Source organism: Phasianus colchicus, chromosome 2, assembly GCF_987193195.1.
Source record: "Phasianus colchicus chromosome 2, bPhaCol1.hap1.1, whole genome shotgun sequence".
Classification (NCBI taxonomy): Eukaryota; Metazoa; Chordata; class Aves; order Galliformes; family Phasianidae; genus Phasianus; species Phasianus colchicus.
In genome coordinates, this window is record NC_143437.1 from 12,007,297 (window position 1) to 12,035,145 (window position 27,849).

The 27,849-nt window shown below is 37.7% G+C and overlaps 1 protein-coding gene across 11 annotated transcripts in view; it reads right to left on the reverse strand.

Moving 5' to 3' along the window:
* The window catches only part of LOC149918847 (uncharacterized), a 207,405-nt gene that overhangs the window by 104,356 nt on the left and 75,200 nt on the right, over window positions 1-27,849 (reverse strand). Inside the window, exons 2-3 of one of the 11 annotated variants that reach the window (XM_090134789.1) lie at window positions 2,739-2,916; window positions 2,208-2,379 (exon numbers count right to left, since the gene is read on the reverse strand). The exons of the other annotated variants lie outside the window; for them this stretch is intronic. The gene's annotated coding sequence lies outside the window, so the exon portion shown is untranslated. The remainder of the gene's footprint in view (window positions 1-2,207; window positions 2,380-2,738; window positions 2,917-27,849) is intronic. 11 annotated transcript variants of the gene reach the window in all.

The window sequence follows — 27,849 nt, forward strand, 5'->3', positions numbered from 1 at the left end:
CAGGTGGTGGTGGCATTGCAGATGAGGCTGAACCAATGTTCTGTTACATTTTGTTGCCATGTGACAGATGGCAGAGGAAGGGCAGTTGGACAGAATGGCATCTGACATGGGAATGCATATGAAGCAATCTCCATACAGTAAAAAAAAATGGCACCCACTGACATGCAGGCTCTTGTTCATTGCTGGCCAAAATGCAGTGTAGTGGTAGTGACTATGTTGAAAAATAGTGTTTTGTAGCATTACTTATAGTGTTACTAACAAACACTGTTATTGTGCTCTTTGTAGCTGTTATAGGTTCCACAGAAATAAATAGAAGGCATTACTTTCGGAGCAACCTATGTACAAAAAAACATTCTCATTTCAAATAATATGGAAATACACTCATTCCAACTTTTAATTTTCCTGCTGAATCAGGAGGATTTACATGTGTAAATATTGCTGGCACTTCAGATGACACAAAGAGGCAAGGTAATTTCATCCTAGAAACTGAACATCATGCAAGTATTAACAAGTGACAGAAAACAGAAAAAGAATGTAAATCATTTTATAGCAGTAAGGTTCTAATATACTCTCTCAGTAGTTTCAGACATTAGAAAGAGTGCAGTTAAAACAGAGACCGGATAGAATCATTAGTGTCATGGCACAGTCTCTACAGAAAGAGGTTTGTTGAGCCAAAAGAGGGAGACATATATGGTTAGAATAAAAGCCTGTTTGTGCCATCCTGAATCTTCACCAGTAACAGTAAAATAAATCTATGTCTACAGAGAGGGACAGAGGAAAGGAAACTTCTGATAGAGTAATAAAACTCTATCAGCTTCCCTTTATCATCTGAGTTCTCTTGAAGAGGAACCTTTCCAAAGAAAAAGACATATTGCAGGTACTGAACTACAGTCATGGTTTTGTAACGCCATCAGACAGGTTTTAAACATTAGTAGGGACTGTAATTTCCTTTGTAGTACCCACATAAACGTGTATCTTCAGGAAAAGAAAAAAAACACAGAAAGACAGTCACATTTGACACTGCAGACAGAAAGGCTGTGCCTAATGGGCTGGAGAAAAAGTCTAAAAGTGGTTCATCTTTCTGAACTCCCTGAATGACCCCTGTAATGCAGTTGTGGCGAGCAAGACATATTGCTACAAAATGGGCAAGAGACAATTGTGTGAAGGACAGTTAAATCTTGCACATGTGGTCAATTTTTCAGAATATTTTGAGGCAAGGCATCAGTCTGTCTCCTAATTCATCTGGACAGCCTAATACAGCCACCTTCAGTACCATTAATGTATTGACCTAGACTCTGGCAACCTATTTAAGGCTTAGTAAATTAAAGCTCTACATAAGGTTTATTATTTTCTATCTGTTTTCAGGTGAAAAACTACTATTTAACTCTCTATTCACTGCCAACACATTACCAAGAGCTATAATCTCACGAGGGCTGTACTTCCTACAAGGCAGAACAGGATCACATATTTGATCTCCACACATCACATCAGCATTAACCAGGAACAAAGAACAATGGTTACCCACTAGATAGCAATATTCAGACATTGCAGAGGAGTCACTCATGTAACATACTACTCACTTCAGCACTATGACAAGGTTAGCACAGATACAGTGGAGGTTATTTCCTTCTTACTGCTGCACATTGCTTTGAAAATAGTGCTGGCTTTCCAAAATAAAAGAGCTGAGTGACAGAGCGAGTATTTAGTTTCACCCAAGCTCCAAGCATCCTTTGCTTTCCAGCCAGGTGCACCTCAATGCAGAGTGCTCAAAATCAAAGTACTAATTCATCTTAGTAGATTAATTCAGGGATATTTAACCAACAAATTTTCTTATCTAAAGGAGCAACAGGGCTACTTCAAAGCTGAAGTTCTACTAAAACTAAAACAACAAAAAATAACAACAAGACAAACAAAGTGGGATGGATAATTCCCCTGCAAATGCTGCTGCTTTTCATTCAACATGGATACCCAAAGCACTCAAATTTTAGGGTAGGCATTTCCCTGCTCAGAAAGAAAAGGGACCAAAGCAAGAGAATAGGGTAGGCCACTGCCTGCCCTTGGGCGTGCTGAGCTCTCCAGCCTTTCTGTTAATCATAGACAGAAGCAGTAGGAAGTATGGAAACAAGCAATTTTCTGTTGAGAGGAAAAAACAATTTGGTTGGACCTTATTTAGTGCTACAAACTGGGGAGCAAACTGAAAACCTCACCTCCCTTGGGCACATGCCTTCTCAGTAGCAGTGTCCCCAGTTGTCTCATTTCCCCCAGCAGTTTTTCAGGTAGAATGGAAGACAATAATTGGGGCAATATTTGACTTGCCAAGTCTTTTCTTCTGTCCACAGTGTGTAAATCAGAAGATTGGCTGTTGTGTCCCAGGTTGTTCTTAGGGCAGATAGGAAAAATCAGGTCTTTAGATTCAAATCAACTAAAGTAAATTAACAAGTTCCAGGCTAAAATAGTTCTGCAACTATTTTCTAGTAACAGAAATAATTTCTGTCTACTTGCAGCCCTGCAATATCATTGTCACAAAATCATTTCCCAGAAGAGAAATATATTTTAAGGAGAAAATATCTTCCAAATAAGGATGACAAAGTGTTTTGTGCTCCCCCCATTCCCTATAGTAAATGACTGTAATAATTATGAAGATCCCATCTCAATGGGAATGAGGATATTGCATCCCTCTCCCGATAGCAAGCACTTGCTTTTTATTAGAGACAGCAATAAGAAAGGTTGTCACTGACCTTAATATTGCAGTTCAGAATACAATGAAAGTCTGAAAATCCCTGTTGAACTTACTGACAGCTGCACACATACAGAACACTTTGAAAAATAGGTCCATGTCTCTTTTAAGGTCAACTCTGCCAGCAGTCTCCTCTGACAGGACTGGAAAAACTCCCAGTAATCCTCCAATAAACATACCTCAATGAAACAGAAGAGAGGGTCAGTGTTTTAGTTGTCCTGCTGCAGTTTTTCACAGCGTTTTGGGCCCTCCACAATAAAAGTACAACCGTAAAGCTGCAGATCAGAGCTCCATAGCAACTCTGCTTGGCTTCACCATGGAGTAAAATGCCTGAATGTTGTTCCTTCATAGGATTTTTGGCAGAGGACACCAGAATGATGGCTCTGCATAGAAAAATTTGGCTGAAAAATGAGAGTTGTAATTTAGCAACTGCGGGCTAATGCAGTGAGGTTGCATGAACAGTAACTCATTTTTCTCTCTTGACTGTATTTCTAAGCAGGTCTCCACTGTCCTAACCTTTTTGGGAGGGATTATGGAGATTTCCCTTGCATTAGTGAATGTGAACTGCCACAGATTTTAATACTTGGAATTCATTTTAGGATCAGGGTTAAATCTTTACTCTTCATAGCCTAAGATGAGAAATGTTGGAAGACTTACACCAGACCACTTTCTTTTTCTTTTTCATACTAAGTCTGCTTTTGTCTCAGTGGAGTTTAAGAGTTATGAGGTACCATAGTATCTACTGCAATATAGGTTTGTCTGTGAAAGCAACAAGATCAATTACAACATCCACTCTGACTAAACAGCCAGCTAACTCAATCCTGAGAAGCATTTTACTTTGAAGTTCAAAGTACTTTTGTACAGGTAAAAGGTGTGATAACTTTACTCAAAAACAAACAGATTAGATAGGCTGTGCTTTTCTCTCTCCTTTTTTTTTTTTTCCTTATACAGGAGTAGAACATCAGAACTCTGAAAATAGCCTTAGGCAGAGAAGAGACAGAAAAGTCTTTAATTTTACTTTTTTGAAAGTAGACCTTACCCTGCCACATGCCTAAAATCCCTACACTCACATAGAACTCAATTCTGTAATATATTTTCTGTTACAATGGGTAGAGGAGCTGAAGGACAAGAGATAAATCCACATGCTGTGACATATTCACTTATCTTGAATCAATAATCATGAAATCAGCAGTGTAGAGCTCTCACCTATTTGTAATAAATAGCAGGAAAGAGCTGGGCACACAGCTTGCATCCACAGGGATGCAATACATCACCCATTTACAGCTGGAGAGTGGACAGACAGAATTAAAAAGTTATATGGAAAATTGATAATTCTATATGATTTTCCTTTTTAACCTTTCTCTTTGTGTTGTTTGCAATATAAATATCACTAATCAATTCACAGACATTTTACCAACATTAATCAAGGTGGATAGCATGCCTATTTCACAGAATCACAGAATGGTCAGGTTTGGAAGGGACCTCAAGGATCATGAATCTCCAACCCCCCTGCCACACGCAGGGCCACCAACCTCCCCATTTAATACTAGACCAGGCTGCCCAGGGCCCCATCCAATCTGGCCTTGAACACCTCCAGGGATGGGGCATCCACAACCTCTCTGGGCAGCCTGTTCCAGTACCTCACCATTCTCACAGTAAAGAACTTCCCCCTGACATTCAACCTAAATCTTTCCTCCCTCAATTTAAAATATTTCCCCTCGTCCTGCAGTTATCAACCCTTTCAAAGAGTTGACTCCCCTCCTGTTTGTAGGCTCCCTTTAGGTACTGAAGGGCTACAATGAGGTCACCCCCCAGCCTTCTTTTCTCCAGGCTGAACAAGCCCAGCTCCCTCAGCCTGTCTTTGTAGAGGAGGTGCTCTGACTTAGCTCGTTCATTTTATCATAACAACATTTCTGTGTTGTAAACGGAATCATAGGGAAGGCAATCAGCAGGAGCAGCAGGACCAGCATAGAATCTCACAGTTCTACTCAGAGAAAGGTGCATTGCCAGCACTAGCTTTGCCACTGGCCCATTCCTTTATCTTACCCTCTATATCTGTACAACAGAAATAAAAGTGTTTAGCGGCTTTTAAAGTAATTTGGGATATAAAACACTGAAAAGAATCAAAGCATTGCAATTTGCATCATTACTAATTATTGCAGTGTATGCAACTCCCTGATATTTAAAAAAAGTAAAAGAAAAGGAAATAGTAAAATAATGGCTCCCAGTGTTAATTTGAAAATCGTGGCCCATTTCTGGGGCCTGAATACATACTCATCTCTAGCCACTCATCAACGCCCATCTACCAAATCGTATTTCATATCTCATTAGTGACTTGGTGACGTATTTAAAAAATCAGCATATGAGGAGAGTTGGGTTCAAGCAGGTCAAGATCAAAATCCAAACTGAGCCTGGTAAACTGGAAAGGAGGTTTTAAATCAACAGGATGTGGTTCAATAAAGGCAAGCTTCAAGTGTTACACAGGATGAAGAGAAATCAAAATCAAATACAAAATGCGATGCAGCATTTTCATTTCAACAAGTAGTGATGCAGCAGTGCAACCCAGAAAGAAAGGGAAAAACCCCACCTCTGTTTACCACATATAGGTTACAGGCCAACACACAGCAGTAGAGACAATACAGCAAGTCTCAACTCTAGGTACATTAATGCAGTGTCAAACACCACATGATGTATTTTTTCCTCACTTAGGTTAAACCTCAGTATGTAGCCAGCTTTGCATGGGGTGCTCAAAATAACTAGCAGACCAATTAGACAAAATCTAAATGAGAGAATTGGGAAGGAAAAAAAAAAGCTGTGAGAAAAGACTGAGGAAATTAGTAGCAAACAAAGATCTTGTATGAAAGGAAGGAAGGGTGTGGATTTTTTGGAGCAAATTTAAAGACTGTGATGAATTTAATCATCAAACTGGTGAAATGGGTATCGACTGGGTAGGGCTGTTGAGGCAGCTTCTTAATTGGAAGTTTTTAAGGAAACGGTACGCTAGGGACTGTCAGTATACTTGTCTGTGCACATCTAAGACATGAGCTGATGACCTACTGAGTTGCCCTTCTGCCCTGCCTAAATCCTAATCTGGAAAGTGCATGTTACTTTTTTTTTTTTCTTATCACTTGCTGAAAATACACTGCATAATTGGCATTTTGTTTTGGGATTTTGTCAACTTTTGAAAAATTCATTTATTTAGAGCAGAATCAAAAATGGGAATGTAGCATCTAGAAACATACGTAGGTTGAAGTTTTACATAATACTGACACACTCATAGAAAAACATGTAACAGCAAAATTTAAGCAGGCAAAAACAAGCTACATAAACCTAGAGTGTGCAAATCAATGCCAACACAGTCTGCTAGTAGACCTGGCAGATTACTCCAGCATGCTCAAGTGGACTCTCAGCTGTTTGGTGTTTGTTCATTCTTCCCCACATTCTTTCCCTCAGTGCAGAATGCATTCAAGCTTTGAATTTCAAGAGCAAGGGTATGCCAGCCCGTTTTCTGATTGCTGCTTCTTTGTTTAAATTACAAGCTCTCAGCAGAAGCACCTTGTTTCATATTATACTACAAAACACCCACCACTGCGCTGATGTTCTAACAAAGACAGACAAGACAATAGCATTTCAAAAGGCTGATTAAGAAAAGCCATTACTCATCTCCAGGGCCTCATACAATCCCTTCTGGGAAGATGAATAGTGTTACAGATATGGGGCTTTCTGAATAAGGCACTGAGATGATAAGAATTTAATTTCCATAAGAGGAAAGATACATGTTTAAGTTATAGCTGCTCTTATTCTTGTGAGCTCTTCCAGTCAGAATTTAATCGTAGTGTCACTAAGCAGATTAAAAGATGGGGTACCATTTAAGGCATACTACAACATATGGCCGCTATTAATTTCTCAAGATGGACTTTTGTCAGTAACCACCATGTGAGAAGGCAGTTAATGTAAAAATCTACAAGCCAGTAAGTCTTATGGATGTGTCTGGCCTACCTAGCCTTTCTATATTATGTGAATCCTCCAAGCTGTGGCTGTGTATAGAACTTCAGCCTGCCTCAAACAGCTAAAACATAGGCTCACATTGAAAGGAAACTAGAAAAAACTGGTTAGTTTCTGAGTTACTAAAGGCTCTTGAAGACATGACGACACCCCTTAAAGATTTCCTGATATTACTGAAAATTAAATGTGTGAGAAGAAAAGTTGTCTGGATGCATAATCTGCAAAATGTAATGAACGTTCAAAAAAAAAACAACAAATAAAGGATGTTTCCTGAAGGAAGAAAGTTCTTTCATATTTGCACTATTGAAGCATTCAGCCTTCTGGCTTTAAGAATAATGCCTATCTGGATTTTAAAGCATTTCATTGCAGTGTCAAAAGCACATTTCAAATAAAAACTTCATTTTAAGTAACCCCCAGTAGTTTTTGCCATGTTTGTGGTTTTAAAGTCGCATTAGGAAGCAAAGATTACATTTCAAGTATACGTTCTTTAAACAGCTATTTTTTCTTGCTTTCATGTTAGTTCTTACAGCTTAAAGATCTAATCACATAGAATAATCTTTGTAGGGACCATACATAGATTTATAATGCACATCCCATAGAAGGTCCCTGCAATACAACAACCATGACATACTCCAATACATGTTTGAAAGCACAGCACTCCATCACAGAGAAAAAGAAAAATCAGTCCAAACAGTCCCACCATATTTCCTATTTCAATCTAGGAAACTGGAAAAAAGACTCTAATCCCAACTACAACAAAGAGAATACTCTGAAATACTCCAAAGAGCAAATATTGGATGTGAATGACTCCATCCAAGCTGAATTACTGCATTCTGATGGGAGAAAAGCAGGGAGTCACAGCTCTTTAGTTGGATTCAAATGCGTATTGTAGAAAAATCTCATTTTTAGACACAGCTCTCCAGTAGTGGATTGCTTTACTTAAAAGACAAATGCCATCACAAGGTTGATGTGCATGACTTTGCCAATACCTGGAGAAATACAAATCTCAGCTGACAGTCAAGAGAGTTTCCATTATAATACCTATAAAAAGAAATGAGAATTCCTAAGGGGAAGTCCTTTCCTAAACAATTAAATCTCAATTAGCAATTCTCCCTGCATTTTAAAATTACTTATCCAAAGAATTAGAAATGCCTATTGGCTACTCAGTTGCTAATCCAGAAATGTCAAAAATAAACCTCTTCAGACTATGCTTCTCTTACTTGGAGAACAAAAAGTATTTGAAAATGAACCAAAATTCTATGAGGACTGCTCCAAAAGTAATGCTTCTTATTTTATTATGTTGGCTCATGACATCAGAGGCAGATGTTGATGGCATGGTGGTAGAGGCTAAACCTTTTTGCCCACTGGATTTTGTTGCCATGTGACAGATGGCAGGAGGGGCGTATTCTGACACTATTGCATCTGACATGGAAGCGCATATGAAGCAAAGGTGTGAAACTGAATTCCTCCAGGAAGAAAAAAAGGCACCTACTGACCTTCATCAATGATTATTGAATATGTGAACACACAAAAGTGCTGCATGGTGCATTTCAGCACCAGCAAGGAGATGTGAAAGACAAACTGCATTTCAGACAGATATGCGCAGCTGTCACCCCCTGAAATCAGAAGTGACTCAATCAGTTCATCTGTGCAATCAACAGATTATGAGCAGGGAATTGTGTACAGAGCTGAATATTGGCTTCAATACATTGGAAATGATACTGCCAGTTCCGGAATATCAGAAGGTTTTGTGCCAGGTGAATTCCACAGATGCTCACATAAGAACAGAAAGAACAACATATGGCCAGGCTGTTCTTGGTGATTCATAGTGGTAGGACAGGGAGTAATGGCATAAAACTTGAACATTGGAATTCCATACAAACACACAAAAGAACTTTACACTAAGAGTGATGGAGCACTGGAACAGGTTGCCCAGAGAAGTTGTGGAATCTCCTTCTATGGAGATATTCAAGACCCGCCTGGACGCCTACCTGTGTGACCTATTGTAGGAAACCTGCTGTAGCAGGAAGGCTGGACCTGATCTTGAGTTCTCTTCCAATTCCTGCAATTCTTTGATACACAAGTTTGTGCGGATCTATTGAACAAATTGGAGGCTGAAGGTGGCTGTTTCCTGCATCATATCATTAGCAGTGACAAGATGGAATGTCACAACTGTGAGCAAGAGTAAAAAAAAAAAAAAGCAGTCCATTGAGTGATAACATGAATTTTCCAAAGAAAATGTTCAAGATGCAGCCCTCAGCAGTTAAAGCGTTCTGTGCTGTTTTTTGGGATAGGAAAGTGGTGGTCCTTCTGGACTCTCTGGAGTGCAAACTATCAACGCTGACCATTATATTTCAATGCTGACTAAACAGAAGGCACAAACTTCCAGATCAGAGCCAAAGAATAAGAGAACTTTTCTCTTATAATATAGTGACACCAAGCCCCATACCAGTTTGAAGACTACAGAGCACATTGCCAGTCTTGGCTGGACTGTCCTACAACACCCACAGCATACTCAAGAATTAGCACCTTTTGACTTCCATCTGCTAAGGCTGATGAAAAACAGACTGTGCGAGCAACATTTTCCTAGCAACAATGCCATTATAGCAGCTATGAAACAGTGGGTCACCTCAACTGGTGCAGAGTTTTACAACCACAGCATGCAGACATTTGTTCATGGCTAGCAAAAATGCAGAGCTAATAGTGGTGACTATGCCAAGAAACAATGTTTTATTTCTGAGAATTTGCTTTATTGAAGTGTTGTTGTGCTCTTTGTATCTCCTACAGTTTTCATGGAAATAAATAGGAGAAGTTACTTTCAGAGCAACCTAAATAGAATGCTTCATATTGTCAAATGCCAACAAGACCCAGAAATACAGATTCCCTGACACCAGAAAATTTGTGGAAAACTGTTACAAGAGATGGGTTATTATAAAAAAATCTTTTTTAACAAGAAGGAAAAAAAATTATAGCTACTCTCATAAATTCAACTTATCCCGGTGTTCAATCAAGTTTTACATTTTTCCTTTTCCCTTGAAAGGAAGTAAAGGCCTCAGAGCATCTTTATTTCCTAATCCAGAGCAAGAAAAGACAACAAAATGGCATGGATCTGCTCTCATCCAGCACTGGCTTCTCCAGATGTGTTAAGCAACCAGAGAGCATTGCAGTGTTGTTGCTATCTTGTTGTTTCTGTTGTATTCTTTTTTAAATATGAAACATGGAAAGTTATGCTAATGTACAGAAAAAGGATCTCCCATGAAGGAAAAACTCTGCTAAAGTAAGCTCAGCCAAAGAGAATGAGCCCTATCCTCAACTCAACTAGTAAGAAAGCCTTATTTGTTCTCTTCTGCACAGAAGTCAGCCAAGCTATCTCTGGAGGTAGGAAAACCTTGATTGATTTTCCCTAGTTAAATCAGGGATTTTTGTAAGTTTTAGTGTAAGGTGAAACAGAGTTATTCTGTGTCTCTCACAGAGATGCAAAATTCTCTGTTTCTTCCCAGATCATAGATAACAGAGCCATGGACCATTGCTCTACCAGAAGTCTTGATATAAGAGGGCAGAAGGATTAAATTATTTTGGTTCCTTGTTGTCCTTGTAGAAATCTCCCAAACTGCTTTCTCCTCTGTGACCTGCTATGGCTTCTGTATTTACTCAACTTCTTTTTTTGAGTACTCAGCCTGTCATTATATAAGTAGATTATTTATCTTGAGTATGAATCTCAGCAGCATCACCATCTGTGTTTCAACACAGTCTCCTAACATGTAAAGAAAAATGTAGGGAAAATACTATGTTTGAATTTAGGTCATCGGAAGAATTTTACAGGAATGCCAATCAGGAGAAAACATGGAAGCTATCTAGCTGTTAGGAAATGCAGCACACATATTTAATGTTCTTTGTGGATCTAACTCAAAGATACTTTGATGCAGGCAGTATGTATATCATTTCCATCTTACATATTAACAGCATATGAAAATCTTTCCGCTAAAAAATATATTTCAATTTTTTTTTTCAATATATATTTTGTACTTTTTTGTCTCCTACTTCGGTAAAACAAAACTTCCCTTGAATTTCAGGTACTCCAATCCTTCCTTATTTTCAGGTCCAAAATTATTTGGAAAGAGATCAAATTATACTGAAATAGAAACCTGGAAAAGTATGTTTAAATATGAAGTTATTCTTGTCTATTAATCTTCAATTAGAGAACTCAACTATTTCTCCTTAGTAGAGAAAAAAATGTCAGGGCAATGATAATTCCCCTAAAACTCTCTCTTTCCCTAAAATTAGGCCATTTCTTTTGCATTTTTGCAGATAGATGAGCCATACAGCAATTCAAGATAAATAGTGCAGAATATTTAACTAAATGAAGCTACAGAGGAATTTCAGGTAGGAAGAACGTAATTACCCAAACTAGATTTTTTTCTCAAAATTATGATTAATTCCTGCAGAAAATAGGAACGAGTTTTAAAAACAATAAATCACAGAAATATGAACTTCACATAACATCTGAAAGGTATTGTCTCTTGTATTTTGTTTTTTTTTCCAGCTACTTAAAAGAAATTTCTGTCAGTGTGTACACATAGAGGCATGCTCTGCACATGTATGCAGAAAGGGAGAAGAAAGGTAGGAGTATTTTTAATTATGCCAGAAAAAAGGAACATCGGTTACGAAACAGCTGTTATCACTTGTGATTTTCCTTATAGTCTCACTGAATTTATAAAGCAATACAACTCTTCTTAAAGCAACAAATTTTGTCAGAAGCTGAAACACCACACAGAAACATTCCTACCACAAATTACAAGAAAACGAAATCTTCATCTATCTCAAGTTACACCTACAATATTCTTCTCTTACAGTGATACCAATTTTATTATGTTTTGATGCTCTAATATAAACACGAACTGCACTCATATTTAAAAATAATTATGTTTTTCTGATAAATCCCAATAACCCCAAGATTTCTCTTCAGCCCCCCACAATCTTCTCTCATGTATATCACTGACACCAATGAAAATCTGTCTGATCAGAAAGGTTTCTGGATATCCCAAGCATTCATTAGAGAGTTTAATTTATCCTTTATTTTGAGTCAAAATACAGCTTTCCACACCTCATTATATTTATCCATATGCCCAAGTCATCTGGTAGAAATCTACAAGAATGTACTGTAGCACAGTTTCAAACATAAATGAACCCTTGTAAGGGTGGAACAGTCTTGCCACTAAGGTTTATTCATGAAAAATTAGAGGAACCCTTTGAACACTGCTATTGAAACAGTATTTCAAAGAAAACCTTGTAGAAGATTTGGGAATTTTGTATGCCAGTTAAATTAAAAGGAACATTACTGGCTTCAATAAACAATTTCTAGTGGACATCAGGACATAGCTACAGTTAATATGATCACATCCTCTGCTTATGCATTTTAGAATGAATGTCAGGAGAAAAACATTAAGAAAAGAGAATTATGTATACTCATTAAAAGACTGGTTTCTGCAAAAAAAAAAAAATCAAAGCTCTACTTCATGCAATGAAGGTAATATGCCATCAGCATGTTAGAAAAAGACAATCACGAGCCTACAAAGGTCTCGTTTTTCATCAAGTACAGTGTAGTGTATTTTCTAATTTGTGATAGTTTCTCCTGCTTGCACCAATGCAGTATTCAGAATAATTTTGCAATCAGCAAGTTGGCTGTTAACTTTTTTATATGCTTACTGGAGTTTTAATTATTCAATACATTATTTAGTATATTTGTATTCTAACTGACAATTTTCATTATACTCTCATGAGCAGCAAAATCTCTAGCTTTCAGATATTTCAAAATCACTTGAGCTGTAACATTTCTTTTGAGGTAGCTAAACTCTACTGAGCTATGTACTGTCTACTAAGGGCCCTGCAGGCATGTTGTGGTAAAAGGTTTTTGATGCTCAGCTGCTAAATAATTAGATGGTAAAAGCCAAATGGAAATTAGCTTTAGTTCAATCAGCCTTTCTCACTGTGCAATTATATCTAGAAAGTTGTCAGATGCTGATTAACCAGAACTGTTCAGAACAGTTTTGACGAGGTAGTCAGAACATGGAGGAGGCTAAAAAAGTAAGGAGTAAGGAAGTTTGAAAAGAAGTCTTTTAATATGACAGTTTTTGACGTATGTCTTTTGGAATTTAATGAGCAGCATCACCAGTATTTTATTTAGATGATAAAATTTAAATAATAGTCTGTCAACAGCAATAAGATAAAAAGTGAAATGATTTAATTCCTTACAGAAGAGGCTTACAGGGTCACAATATATAAGTTTGAACTTGTTAACAGCCTATTTTTTTCTGAACCTGTAATAAAGTAAGACAGATCATTCATCCCTGATAAACCTGCAAAATTTCCTTGATCAGTAAAAGTGAAGTAGATTAATAAAGCAATTTAGACAGTTATAGAGAACCAAGTCCTATTATCAGATATTATTATTATTGTCCCTGACAGCTAAGAAATTTGAAATTATCAAAAACCACACATAACCACAAAGAACAGAGAAATGACAGAATTATTTTAAGTAAAATCTAAGAAATATAAATTGGTAGGCTACTCATATCACTGCTGGAGCACTGAGCAGAATATCAAAAGTTTTGTTCTGGATGCGATGTAGAAAAACTCTTTTACTTATTTCTTATCCCACAAGAAAACTTTTCATATTTCTTTCATATTCTGTTTGAGAAAACTACAAAGGCTACAACAAAGCTAAGAGATAAAAATGCTAAATATATTTCTGGTAACTAAACACAAGTAACAAAACTGATGAAATAGAGCTATGAACAAAGCTTGAAGAGGCACATACTTAATTTAGGTAACTTCAGAACTATCTAACACCAAACTGCAGAAAATTCACTTTTTTCCTCCACACATTTAGGGTGCAAACTTTTCATCAAAATCCATGAGAAAATATCATAGGTTTCAATAGAATCAATACTGTCATTCTGTCCAGCTGTAGTGGTAATTGCATCTTTAAAACCATTGCACACAGGAGGCTCAAGAAAAATGGTAGAATGCTGAGATTTCTTTAGTTGGAATGAATGTGACACTGAGATTTTAAGTGACTTACAGAGTGCTTAGAAAGGGGACAAGAAGATGGAGGGGAAAAAATAAAAGCAGTTAATTCGTGTTCAAGACCAAAAAATAGAAGAGCTTCAAAAAGAGATTTCCAACACAGAGTGAAGTCAACAAAAAAGATCTACAGGTTGAAGGTGAGGAGGTGGTGGATGCTCTGTTAAAATAATTCATCCTACCTTTCACCAACATATCATCCTATATGTACTATTAGATAACCATGGAATTGTTATCCATTCATCTTTATGTGCTGTCCCTAAATATATATCCCCAAAGTAATATAAAATTTGATATTCCCAAAGTAAAGCTTATGTGGCATAAAAAATTTCTACCTAGAAAGAACCCACAGTTCATACTCTGTAACAGTGCATTACACATTAGTGTTCCCAATAAGTGCCAAGCTTAGAAGTTAGCCTATTCTGAGCTCAGAGGATGCAAGACCCTCAGCGTATAAAGAAAAAGTCATATACAGGTTTGCTAGATGCCACATTTTTGGCTGCCCTCTTTCTACCCCAGTGGTCAAACAGACCCATCATTTTTCTATATAGGCAGGGTACTTCTGATCACCTTAAATCACTTATTTCTTGTCTTTGTATCTCTGAGTACTACTTCTTCAAACTCCTATTTGCCTCTTCTTATCTGCCAAATTCCCTTTCCTTTTATTAGAATGGTTTTGACTTCAAGTCTATTTTTAAAGGATAGATTTTAGCTCCAACAAGGTATTGTATCTTATCCCTTGAACACATTACAGGGACTTTCACCTTCTTCCATTTTCTTTCTTTTTATATTCTCAGTTGTGCATACTGTCCCTTCTGTGATGCTAATAAGATGCTTTTAGAGTGCCTTCATTCAAAGGATCTAATTTCCTAACTTCTTCCCTTCATACAGTTTTTAACTCCTTTTAAACAGAAAAAAAAACCTTTCCTTTTTCAGGGTTAGCATTCCATTTTAACCCCTTGGCCTGATACCATATTCAATTGCTTAGCCTCATCCTATTCCCAGTCATCTCCTCTCAAACACCAAGGACCACAGAGACCTATTCAAAGATGCATACTTTGTAGTTTTGTCTCTATAACTTTAGCTAACTGACAGTAATTCTGCAAGAATTGTTTACACAAAGGAGGTCTAACAGGTATTTTGCAGAATTGGTGTGATTCCCACATGTAGAATTTACCTCCAGTAAAATTCAGGAGAGATGCCCTAACTGTAGGTGCAGTTCCTAACCCCAAATCTTGGAATTTCAGTGCCAGCTTGGCTACATAGGAGCATTATTTTGTATCTAATTTGTCTTTGTAAATGCTAGACAGAATGAGGAGGTTGGAAGGAAAAATGAGAGAGATCAAAGAGCACCAAAGCAGAGATGCCCTGCAGCTAGTGGACGATCCAGGTTGGAGCAGTTGAATGATTCCTGAAGGAAACTGAGGCCCATGGGAAGCCCATGCAGAAGCAGGTTTATTCTACAGGACTGCAGGATGTTAAAGGTCCACACTAGAGCAGGGGGGGGAAAAGAGGAGAAAGGAGCATCAGAGAGGAGCTGTTAGGGACAGACCACATCCCTGTATTGCCCAGTCCTTCTGTGCCACTTACAGATTAGGTGAAATGTAGAGGAGTCTAAAGTAAATGAGTGAAATTAAGCCTGGGAAAGGGAAGAAGAAATTAGTTGTCTTATTGTACATTATGTTTCCACTGTTTAACTTCTGGCTTCTCACTGCTGAATTTATTTTAATTGGCTGTAAATTAACTTTTGACAAGTCAAGCCTCTTTTGCATGCAACAGTAACTTGCATATGATCTCCTGTCTTTATCTTGAACCAAGAGTTCTCTTATCCTAATTTCTGCCCCATTCCACTAAGTGGGGGATAAGAAAGCTGCTGGGAACAGCTTTTGCTGCTGGCCAATGCTAACTCACCACACCAGCCCTGATGAGGTTCGAGATTAAGGAAAACATGGTTCTCAAACAGGATAGCATGGGGTGAAGCAAGAGGCCAGGAGGCCTGTGTAATGGCAGGGAAAATAACTTCAGTGTAAATGTCCTGAAACATCCAAGAATTCCAGAAATATGCTAAATATTTTAACGGGAGCCTCCATTCCTCAAGGCACATAACCTGCTAGACCTGAAATTAATCTCTTATTTCACTAGCTAATGGTTTTTCTGCACCATGTCAGTTAACTACAGAATCTGGGGAAGATAACAGAGACACTGGAAGTGCTGCAGTTCCTTTATAATTCACAACAGAGAGACCGTGAAACCACCAGAGTCTTTTTAGTGCCACTCCTTGTGACATAAGACATACAGGAGAAGAATGTATGTTGTAACCTGCTCCAGTTGCTGTGCCCCATCCTGCACATCTATGGTAGAGATAAAATTCTGTATTCCCATTTCAAGCAAAAGTTTGTCTGTGGTGTCTTACCTTCAGACCTGGCAGAAAAGCAACAATCTCAGCAGAGAAGCTGAAACTGGAATTAGGTCAATTGAAGAACCTGCCAGATTACAAGCTTTTGAGGCAAACTAGTGCAGATTGCATCAGCAAGGTCAGCTCACACACACTGAGATGCACTCTGTTCCACTGTGAAACAAAAAGGTACTAAGCTTTTAATGGCAACAAACAGGTTGTTCCAAGATGAGCAGAATGAATTGTCCCACCTTTCCCATGGGTTTGCACATTAACCTTCACTCTCTGATAGCAAAAACACCATTCACTAAAACTGCTAGTTCACCTTCCTATCCACTTGTACTCTCTCACATTGCTACGTTAGTCCACTTACTCTGCAGCTACAATATACCCCATGCTTCTCCCCAGCATTGGCTGTAGGTGTTTTGAAGCTTCCTATGTCAGTTAACAAATGTGGTTGTGTTAAACATTCAAGTGGCAGGACAAACAGAACACACCCAATTGGTTACTTTTGCACTGAGGATACAACAGATACAAAGGATACAGAAGTGATTAAAACCTGCCAACATTTGCTGGCAGGCAAATGTATGGAAGGGAGGAAAGTCACTTCACAGACAGCAAACTTAATTTTTCCTTCAAAAATGAAAATAAAATAATAATATTTGGAACGTGCCTGTGCTATTAAAATTTTCCTTGAACAAAAGATCAGGAACGCCATCCACCGCAGGAATGAGGTCCTTGGGTGCATCACACCCTATGATCCCCTTCATTCATTCTTGTTCTTGTTTATCTACCAGTTGGGCAGGATAAATAAAATATTGCCAGTAGCAGAGATTGATATAGGAAAATATATTTTTTTTTTCAGTAATTTGTGAAGTTTCTGATATAAGAATCTAAATAATACTTATATACATCATTTGGAAAATGTAAAGCACTCAGCTAGATGATACTGCATTCTAGTTGATAATAAAGAGACTTTTCCAAAGCAAATATATAATTTAGCAATGATTCCTGACCTTTTCCACTAAGGAGTCTCGGGAGAATAAGTATATATTTTATGTACATGTATACATATACCTTCCATAAATAAGCATATAATCAACACTAACTTTGCCAAACGCCTTCCATTCCCAGTAGAACATAAAGCGAATGAAAAAGATAACACTAAGATTTAAACATCTAATTTAATGTTTCAACAGCAATCTACTTGCTTCTAGGCTAAAAATATCAAGACTAAATTAGTTGGAGCTTTAAAATTAAGAAGATTTCATGCCTCTGGTTTGTCTTTTCTGTGCTATTCGGTATGGCAACAGCAACAGGATTAAAGCATTTGAAAACATGCTAATTTGTTTATACTATATTTTGGCAATAACCCAAGTGGAGGAAAAAAAAAGCTCTCTGGCATGAAGCTCAAAATCAAGTAACAGAAAATTAGGTTTCATAATGCATTCAAAAAAAAAAAAGACGACGATGAAGAAGAGTAAACTCAATTGTTTTCTTCATAGTCAGAAATTCTCTGAGGCTCAAGCTACCCTTGATCTGTTCCCTTGTGATACTTTCCAGAAGAAAGCCCATCCACAAAAAGTTCTAAATTAATATGAAGAGTTCACTTATGTTTGGCAACTGTGAATTATTAATTTGCAGTGGATCTCACCACAGAGGATTGCAAGGTAATTACTGTCTCAGAGGTATTCCTTATACTGCAGTTGAGAAGATGTATAGTATAGTTGAGATGATACATCCTTGTCAAATAAATATTTTTAAAAGCACAAACTTGAACTGCTCTTCAGGTGCCTTTTCAAACTGACAGACCACAGATAGATGACCTATAAAGTTTTGCTGTCTTGGACAGCTCAGTGGAACTAAAGTATTGTGAAGACACCAGAACTAAAAACCGTCCATCCATGCCTTCTGTTGGGACTGCAAGTTGTGGAGTGGAAATCCTGAATCTCTGAAGATGATGCTTGCTTCTTTAATCTATTGATTTGCTATGATCAAACTGGATATGTTGTTCAACACTCCACTGGTATATAGTTTAATATGCCCCTTTAAGGTCTTCCTTCTCGTGTTTAAGTATTACAATGTCTCACTTACTGTGAAAGTCCTCAGTATTTAAGGGACTTTTCATGGTATGTGTACAAACAGCTTTGTCCTCAAGTCTTCAGAAAGGAGCTAGTAGTAATGGCAGAAGGTTGGGGCTAGTAGCAAATGGATCCATCAACTCCCTGACCCATAAATACAGTCAAGATATGCTGTTTCTCTCATTAATTTTCATCAGTGCCTCAGGATGCAGAATACTGTCCACTAAGACTAACAGTGGACTTATTTCCAAACTTTTTTCAAACAGTTACCAGCTTCACTATTTTAAAAGTCCTGCTTTCATTATAATGGTGAAAAAAATTAGCATACTTTCTATCCTGAAGCTGTGATTTCCACACTTGCAGTGCAGACAGTACAGAAACTTGCTGGGTTTTACCAAATAGTAACAAAAAAAAGTCCATGAAAATTCATGATATACAACAGAGCATGAACTATCCTTAGAAATAATGTATCTATATCCTTAGAATAATTCCAGAAGCAGTTTCTTCCTAAGTGAAACCAGAACAAGAAACTAGAACAATAGTTCTTTAGGGACATACACCAAAAAGTACGTTTGTCATCGTTAACATGGAAATGGCTTATATGGCTCATGGAAAAAGCAGCAGCATAGTCTCTTCGAATGTGGTTTTGTAGGTGAAATTGTGGAAAACCATCATTATAACAGCACCTTGCTGCTCCTTGCAGCACTCCTCTCCAGCAGCCTGAGATCAGTGTGTTTTACATTTTCAGAATCATGATCAAGGATAAATAAGCAGTATAGTGGAGTACACTCTTCACTTCAGGAAATGAAGAGATTCTGCACCACCAGTACTTCTATGTCAATGTGGGGTTTAAAGAGCTTGTTATCCGGATAGCTAGATGTTGTCATCTTGCCCACATCTTGAACGTGACAGCACAATCAAATAGATTAGACTGATCCAGAATACAGTAGCTTTTGACTGCTGTCCCAGTGACTAACCTGCTGGGTTATCCTGAGCTAATTCCCTCCACCTCCATAGCTTTATTTTGTCATTCTTTCATAACTCTGGAGGAGTAGAGTCTTTCAGTCTTGAATGATAAACTTCAAGGGTGCCCTGCAGCAGCTTGGGAGTTTTAAACAAAACGTTGACATCAGAAGTATAAAATTACAGATTTCTCTGTTGGTTACTCATTACCCTTGGATGCTGGGTGCTTAGCATAGCAGTGCTATAGCAAAACTTCAAGGATAGAAAAAAGCAGGCTAAATGCCTTAATTATTTTTTCTGGCTAAGCAAAGATTGTGAGGGTCAGCTTAACACCACAATGACACATGTTCATTATGCTTGAGCTGCAAACAATTTTAGACTTCAATGGAGAAAAGATACCAGATAATAAAAAGTTGCAGAAGTGAGGCCTTCTACCTATCCATTGATTTCACCAATTTTCAGATAGACTCTCCCAGCCCATACTGACAGCCATCACCAACTCCTGCAGCAACAAGGACATGAAAGACACAGTATTTCCTTGCTTAGTCAGCAGGGCTATATGAAATAACAAGGAGCTGTCATGCAGGGTTGCAACAGTGGAGGCTATTTAGGAAATACACAAATTCTCTTATACCTAGAAAATTTTGAGTAATAATAGAGAATAGAACAGCAGATGGATTTCATAATGCCAGTAAAGATGGATCTACTTGTACAAAAGAACTTATAAACTAAGTTAAAAGAAAAAGCAAAGGAGAAAGAAGGATAAGGCAGAAGGACAATATGATTATGTGGTCAACTGGGAAACTAATAAATATGAATTGGAGATAACACACTAGGTTTTTGTTTTGTTTTCAATGTAATTCTATTAACTTGAACTTTTGAGTCTGTAAATAGCTAAATGAAAAAATGTTCTAGGCAGAACATGTTCAAGGAGCAAATTCAGCAGGAAAGTAAAAGATGCATGTCCCTACCCAGGCAGGGAGTTCCTGGCAAAGGAGACATCTGCATGAGAAGGCAGTGAACTAAGTTTGCTTTGAGCTGACCTGCCTGGCAAACCACACAAAAAGCAACCGTGGTTTCATTGAACCATGATTACTAAAGCAGCAACAAGGAAGAAAATGAAAGAATAGCACATTTTAAAACAAAGAAAACAGCAATCTTTTACTATGTGCATTTAAACACAGAAGCTCACTCCATCACAAAGAAACATAACACCACAAGTCAAATACAGAAATGTACATGCTGAGAAATCAGTCTGAGAAGGTCTGACAACCCCCAGACTAGTTGAATCCCATTGAATAAGCAAGAAATGATAAAGCTATGACACCAACAGCCTGCCAAAGGCCCCAGTTGCACAGTGGCATCAACAGAGAGTGGCACCAACAACCGGTGGCACATTTGTACAGATCTTATTAAGATACTGCATACTATATACTACATATATATACTACATATATTAAGATATATGAAGACCACGGGACTGTATTTACACCCGATGAAACACAGGAGACTCTCATGGACTTTTTGAGCAGCTATCAGTCAGATGCCATGGGCACATCCATAAAATGCTTCTTCCTCCCGTTCCCCCCCACCTAGGAAGCAGCTGGAGTTGGCCAAGTCCAGGTCATCTCTCACCATGTAGCCTATCACCCATTCCCTGAAATACTGCTACTCTTGGATTTCTGAGGCTTTAGTCAGTGATTATGTGCACTGCACTTACAGCTTCCCCATCACCAAGACAGGGAAAAAGAACTGATGGAAGCTAGTGAAAAGACACTCCAGCTTTTTAGATCACAATTCAGACAGTAACAGAGACTGCAGGCAGTTATTTTGCTTCTGTCAGCCTCAGGTTTACAGGGAGCATTGAACTGTTTTCTTCACTCCTGACAAATAAAAAAAAAAAATCAAATGATTACAGCGAGCAGCCCTAACATTGCGATACACACTGTATTGTATACGTATACATACAATACCTTTTAAAACATACTGTAATGAGGATAATATCTAACCAGCAGCTCGTTTAAAGGCTGTACACTGCCAGTGACCCTCAAGGCTATGTGATGCATACAAACTGCCTGTTGGCATTTCAGAGGGGTGGAATACAGTGTTATGATCTGCTGACATTTTGTGGCACACACTACAATAAATAAAGTTTCATATCAGCAACGGACACCGCCAAATTCCTTACTCCCAAAGCCACAGCACAAAAGCTCTTCTGTTTGAGTGATATCCCATAATACAAACTATTGCTTTTCTTTCTTACCTCTGGTTTTACGTTATTTAAATTACGGCAACATCCGGAGTGCTGACACCATGCAAACATGTAAGAGACAGCTGAGTTTCCAGCAGAAGTAAACAGCACATAAAAATTAAGAGGTATAAGTTTAAAAGCATGTGGTGGGGATGGAGATGCAGATGGTTTAAGTGACTTGCCCAAGGTCAGAGATGAAGCCTGGCTGAAAAATTAATCTATGCAATTTCCTTGGGATTAATCTGGTTCAGAGAGGGAATTTATATTTTTCCCCAAGGACTGTGGGTAGGAAAGTTATACTGCTAGGAGATCAGATCAGGGTAATATACCATGCTTTTCCTGCACAGCGAACAGCAAACACAGAGACTCTCATCCAAAAAGCTAAATTTAAGGTCATGGACTTCAGCCAGCTTAAAACTAAGCATGTAATTAAGACCTTGGCTAGAGAGGGGTTTGGTTAAGGTTGCAAACAGCCATCCCCTGATTTCAGAACACCTGTATTTCTGCAACAACGGTCCCTGTTCTTAGGAAAAGAGTTTAATGCAGCTGTATCAATAGGAATCACATTCATGCGTCAGAAAGGTATAATTTTCTACTCTTAGGAATCAATGGAGTTCTTCCAGACTTTCACTTTCATAATAAAATGAAAATTGCTGTTCAGTTTAATTCCTTGATGTCTTGCTGATTTTTCCCTCCCACTGAATAAGCTGAATTATTTTCCAGATATATCAAGTTCAATTCCCTGAACTTTAATTTTTTTAATGTATTTTCTGTCCCTATCTCCAGCTTTTAAGTGCCTGTGTAAATGTACACTTGTCCATCTTCTCCTGCCTTCTTCTGATTTTTCCTTATTTAGCTCTTTCTGGGAATTTCCATTTTATTTCTCCTTGAGATCAATAACAAAGATATTTAGTATGATACGCAAGTTACTCAACCAGACATCTTTCCTATATATTTACCACTAGATATCCCAGTTTTCAGAGGACCTGACAAAACCCTGCATAAGTCAATCAGAAATCATTTTCAGCTATGCTCTCAGGAGGTATTCAATCTCCTCTCTCCGCTCTCCTGTGAAATTCATGGGCATAACTGAGATGTTTGTATAACGTGCTACCTGCGGAGACTAAAGAGTATAACAGCCTTACAAGTAAAGTTAAATTATGGAAAGTGTATAGCCAACCTTGAATTATATCACGATCCCCACATCACTTTCATAGCATCTTCTTTGAACTCCCTCTTCAGAGACACAGGACTTCCCTCACCTGACTCACCTGCAGAAGCACTCATTTCAGAGCATGGACAAGCCAATTAATCAATAAGTTTTTCCTCAACTACAGCATCATAGATCACAAAGGCCTTTGCTGCACACAAATACCCCACGTAGCTTCTTAATCACTCTCATTCCTTTCAGTATCAGTATCTAACTTGCTGTTAGATATCCACAAGAGCAAGCTGTTGGCTTTGTACATAGCTTCTCATTGAATATATTAGTATTATAGTGAATTCATATTTTACCCTTACCACCCACTGAAATCTGCATTATCACATTTAGTAAGAGCACTTCAGATAATAAACGTGAGTATTTTTCTGGGTTTTGTTGTTGTGTTTGTTTGGGTTTTGTTTTTTGTTCCTTTTTTTTTTTTTGAAGAAACAAACACTTTCTTTGACAGTTCTGTCACACCCAGTGTCTTTATTCCTGCTGATGTGCAATATCAATACCTCTGACACAGTGCTTTTAAATTATAAACTTCCTCTAAGTAGATTATTTGCTACCAAAGCACTTAATTAAACCTATCAACTTCTCTCTTGGATTACTAATTCACTTCTAATTTTGAAGGACAAGGTTATGAGGGTACATATGGCTCTTGCAGCATTTATTATTTAAAACAAAACACCTGTTATAAATGCAGGCAGCACCACAGCCATCTGCAATTAAAAGGCAAAAAAGAAATAAAAACCACTAAAACCATACAGACATTTGGGCATTAAGGATAGCTTTTTTTTTTTAAACTTGGAACACAGCTAGTAGACAGTGTGACAATTTTAACATTTGAATAGAGAGAAATAATATTCCTGGCTTTGTTTCCAGAATGGTCAGCAATATTTACCCTTTCACATAAAGTTAATATGTGTTGCCTACAGAATTTTATCTAAGTAATTCACAAAAGACAGATATGCATTTGCAGCCTCTCAAGGGATTGACACCATCTTTACTTATTGGTACTTCACTGCAATTTCTAGGTATAATTTCCTAGATCATGGGCCCTTGAAGTCACCCCAAAGAGAAGATCTCTCAGTATGTTTCTGCATAATATTGAATAAAAGAAATGCAATATCAATCTGTCAGAGTCCTGACATCAAGTACTATACATATATAGTATAAGATAGAGGCTTATAGTTCCTGCTCTCCTTGGCTATTCCCTGATGAAGACTGACCCTCAGTCATCAACCTAGCTTTAGTGCTGAACTCTATACAACAATAAAAATTTAGGTTTTTCTTTAATTCTGGTACTTCAATATGATCACTTTCCTGTTCAAGTGCAGTACATTTGGCCATGCATACTGACCCCCCCCACCATTCAACCTGCTTGTCCAATAACAGAACTACACATTGACTGCCCATCTTTCAGAGCTTTTTAGAAATGCTGCTTGGTCTGATTGCCAGCTCTTGGAAGCAAAACTCTGTCACACACTTCTGCAGCTCCCAGTCAAGCACGAAGCTTTGCAGGTTTGTGGCCAGAAGAGGTTATGTGGTTTAGGTGATGTCAGATCTTCTCAAATCTGCTGAGAGGAATAAGGCTTTTCATATGGTGTGCTGGCAAAAACAGTCAAGGCTAAAGGCTAAGGCGGATTAATGAGCTCCACCAACTACCAAGTACCGCATCAGCATCTCTGTGAAGCTGAGGAGGAAGGGGGAGAAGGGCTATGACAAACTTCATGAAGGTTTGAATCCCCATCAAGTATGACAGCATGAAAACTGATGAAAATTTACCCAGGAAAGGAAGGGACAAAAGTCCCATTTCATTTAGTTCTACCTGCATCTAGTCAAATATCCTAATGTATGTCGTAAAGACCAATTCTTTGTCTTTGCCTTCCTCGTTAATTTTTTCCATACGACCTAAAATATGAAACAATAAAATATCTTTCTGGGTTATTACAGTCAGTTAAGAGCCTAGTTTCCTGAAATGAGAGTCAATCTCAAGACCTTCAAAGTAATTCCAGAGAAACAATAACACTCAGAATAAGAGAGTTAGAAATACAATGGCATATAGACCAAACTGATTTTCTTATAAAATCAAAGTTTTAGTGGAATTTGCTCTGTTTATAAGACTATTATTCCTCCACTTTCCACTGTTAGAAAAATCTCTTCTGTCATTTTCCTTAACAAGAAAATAACATACAGAGTATCTGCATATAAAACTTAAAAGAAATACATATCACTCTCTTTCTGAAAGTGATATACCATAATTTGATTATGTCAAATACTATCCCTATAATTATAAGAATCATCTTACAATCATTTCTTATAGATTTCAATTTGAATCACTGTTTTAGCACCTGATGAATAAAATTAATGTGTCAAACATATAAAGGAGATTCATATTGAAACCATATATGGAAACAATTATACAGCAATTAAAGTACAATTTCATGACGATTACTAGGAAATTTATAGCAACTGACATAGTAAAGGCATAATTCTCTTTTTATATGGTGTGTTAGTTGATTTACTTTATTGTATTTTATATTAGATTTTCCATTGTCTTGATTTTTTTTAACGGTTAATTTTACGTGGAAACTTATTCAAAAACAGTTTCTCAGAGACCCTCAAGTTTCTTGGGCTGCACATGCAATATAAATCAATGTTTAGGTAACATCACTGCCGTCTTACAGTTCTGAGGGTCAAACTAGCTCCCAGTTCAAAATGTTTGGTCATTCAATGGGTAACAAGAGCCATATATACCGTATATATTCAAAACAAAAATAATTCAAATCTCTCTTGAAAGCAATTCTTAACAATTTACCAAACATTATAACATGCACCATCCTTTGTATCAGGTCCCAAATCTGCAAAGCACTTGAGATGTGCTTAGATCTCTCCAAAATGACCAAATGATTGAATCAAACTTCCTGAAGACTCTCACTTTTAATGCAGTGAAACGAGTCTGGTAGATATGTATTCAGCAGTGTCATGAAGTTCTCCCTTATTCCCCTCCACATTTCTCTTATTTTTCACAGAGAACCTCTGTAATCAGCTTCAGCAGTTCTATCATTCTTATTGGCTCTAGCTGCCCTCTACCCTAATAGAGCCCACAAATATCTGTATCACATTAAAAATGTAATAGCTGCGTCTGGAGGGAGATGCATTTTCTAATATCTGTAATTTGCACAATGGACCCTAGGCTATAAGTGAGAGTTTTTTTTTTTTTTTGCAGCTAAGTCTTTTTGTAAAGTATAAAAGGAAATCGTTCTTTGTTCACATAACTATTAGATTAAGCATCTGTATGTTTTTCATCTGTGCAAACAAATTTGGTAACAGGCATGAATATGCAGATTTTGAACTCTACACATTATTTAAAAGATTAGGCCATGATATTTCAGCTGCTTTCCTCGGTGCATTTAATCAAGTGCCTTGCTTAATACTTAAACACAATTCACGTAACTATAAACAATGTATGACTGAGAAAGCAAGACTAAGAGCTACTGCAAAATAAATGAATGTAATAGATTTTATAACAACAGTCAATTTTCGTGACTTAATGTGCAGCTGATGAGTGAGATGCCCTTGAAACAATCTGTATTGATATATACCAATATATCGTTAAGGTAGAAGACAGATTTTCTAAATGTAAATTTATACTTGTTAGAAAATAATGTTTTTTGTAAGAGAAATATGTGATGTAATGCACTTCAACTGAGTGACTTCTCCTAAAGATGGTCTGAACAAATACCATAGAAAAAAACACATGCAAAATACAGTCCACTCCCCTTGAACTCTGCTTTCAAGATATGTCAAAGAAAGAAGCAGAGCAGCACCTTGAATAAGTAATGACAAAGCAGAACAGAGACAGAAATTCAGCACCAGGAGAGGCCCCTAAAAGATAATTCTTTTCAGCGTTATTTGCACAGTCATTTGAACTGTTGGCTCTAGAATATCTCATCTGCTATATGAGCAGGAACAACTCTACTTCCCATACCTTCCTGCTTGCTTCTATTTTGGAACACAACAATCTCTTTAAGAAAAATTCAAGACATATCAAGTCCTATGTATGAGTACTAGGCCTGAGATTCAAGCAAAAAGAGAAATCTGGCAATGAGTTCTTATTAGAATGAAAATAAAATAACAAATCTTTTATCTTACTGAATATACTACACCAATTTATTGCTGTGATGTGGTGGATGCACAAGTTATTTTGTTATTTCATTTCCTACAGCAACAAGACTTTCTGTTAATTACAGCTGGTAATTCTGCTGCTATTTGTGATGGCTTGTTTCATATTAGAGGTACTTTCTGAAAGGCAGTCTCAGTGTAATGTTAGTGTTGCAAGGCTAGGAGAAAGGTATGGTCTACATCTGTCAGGGTCTTGGGGAGCTTGGACTGATACAGACAGACAGGAGTGAACTGAAGGATGCCAGGGGACTGCAGAGGGGACTTGAATCAGCCTGCACTGCCTGAGGTGATAACAGTGCCTTTAGGGGCAGATGAGAACAAGTATAAAGCCCTGAATCTAGATGGATGGGACAGGGACACAAGGGTGCATAGAAAGAAAGGGAAGCCTTGAGTTATTTGCTTTTCCATTACTTGTAAATCTTGTAATTTTTTTTTTCTCCTTAAAGGGTACATTCATAATTTATATTTCTAAAACCAAAATCTAAAATCCACAAAATGTACACTTAAAGTGGAAATGAATTATGCAGAGGCTAAGGGTGCATAAGTCCACACATAAGAGCCTTCATGATTTTGTTGTCTTGGCATTAAGAAATTTTGAATTAAGTGAAATTTTACCAGCCCCCAAAATTCAACCCATCACATCATCACTGCTTGCCCTCTTACCAGCTGAGTACTGGTATGAAGGTGTTTAAAACATCACACTCTCCTGTATTTGCTAGCACCAGCAGAAGCTGCCAGCATTGTACAGTGACACTGGTTAGAGCTCCAACACCCAGCATAACCTCCCCATGCCCTCCCAGTTCTGTCCTTCCTGAGACATGGACACCAGGATGGCACCGAAGGCACACAAGCACCACAGCTCTGCACAGAAGCATGGAGTCCTCTGCCTTTTCCTACTACCTCTTCTACTCAGCCCTTAGATACTGCAATATTATGCACGTA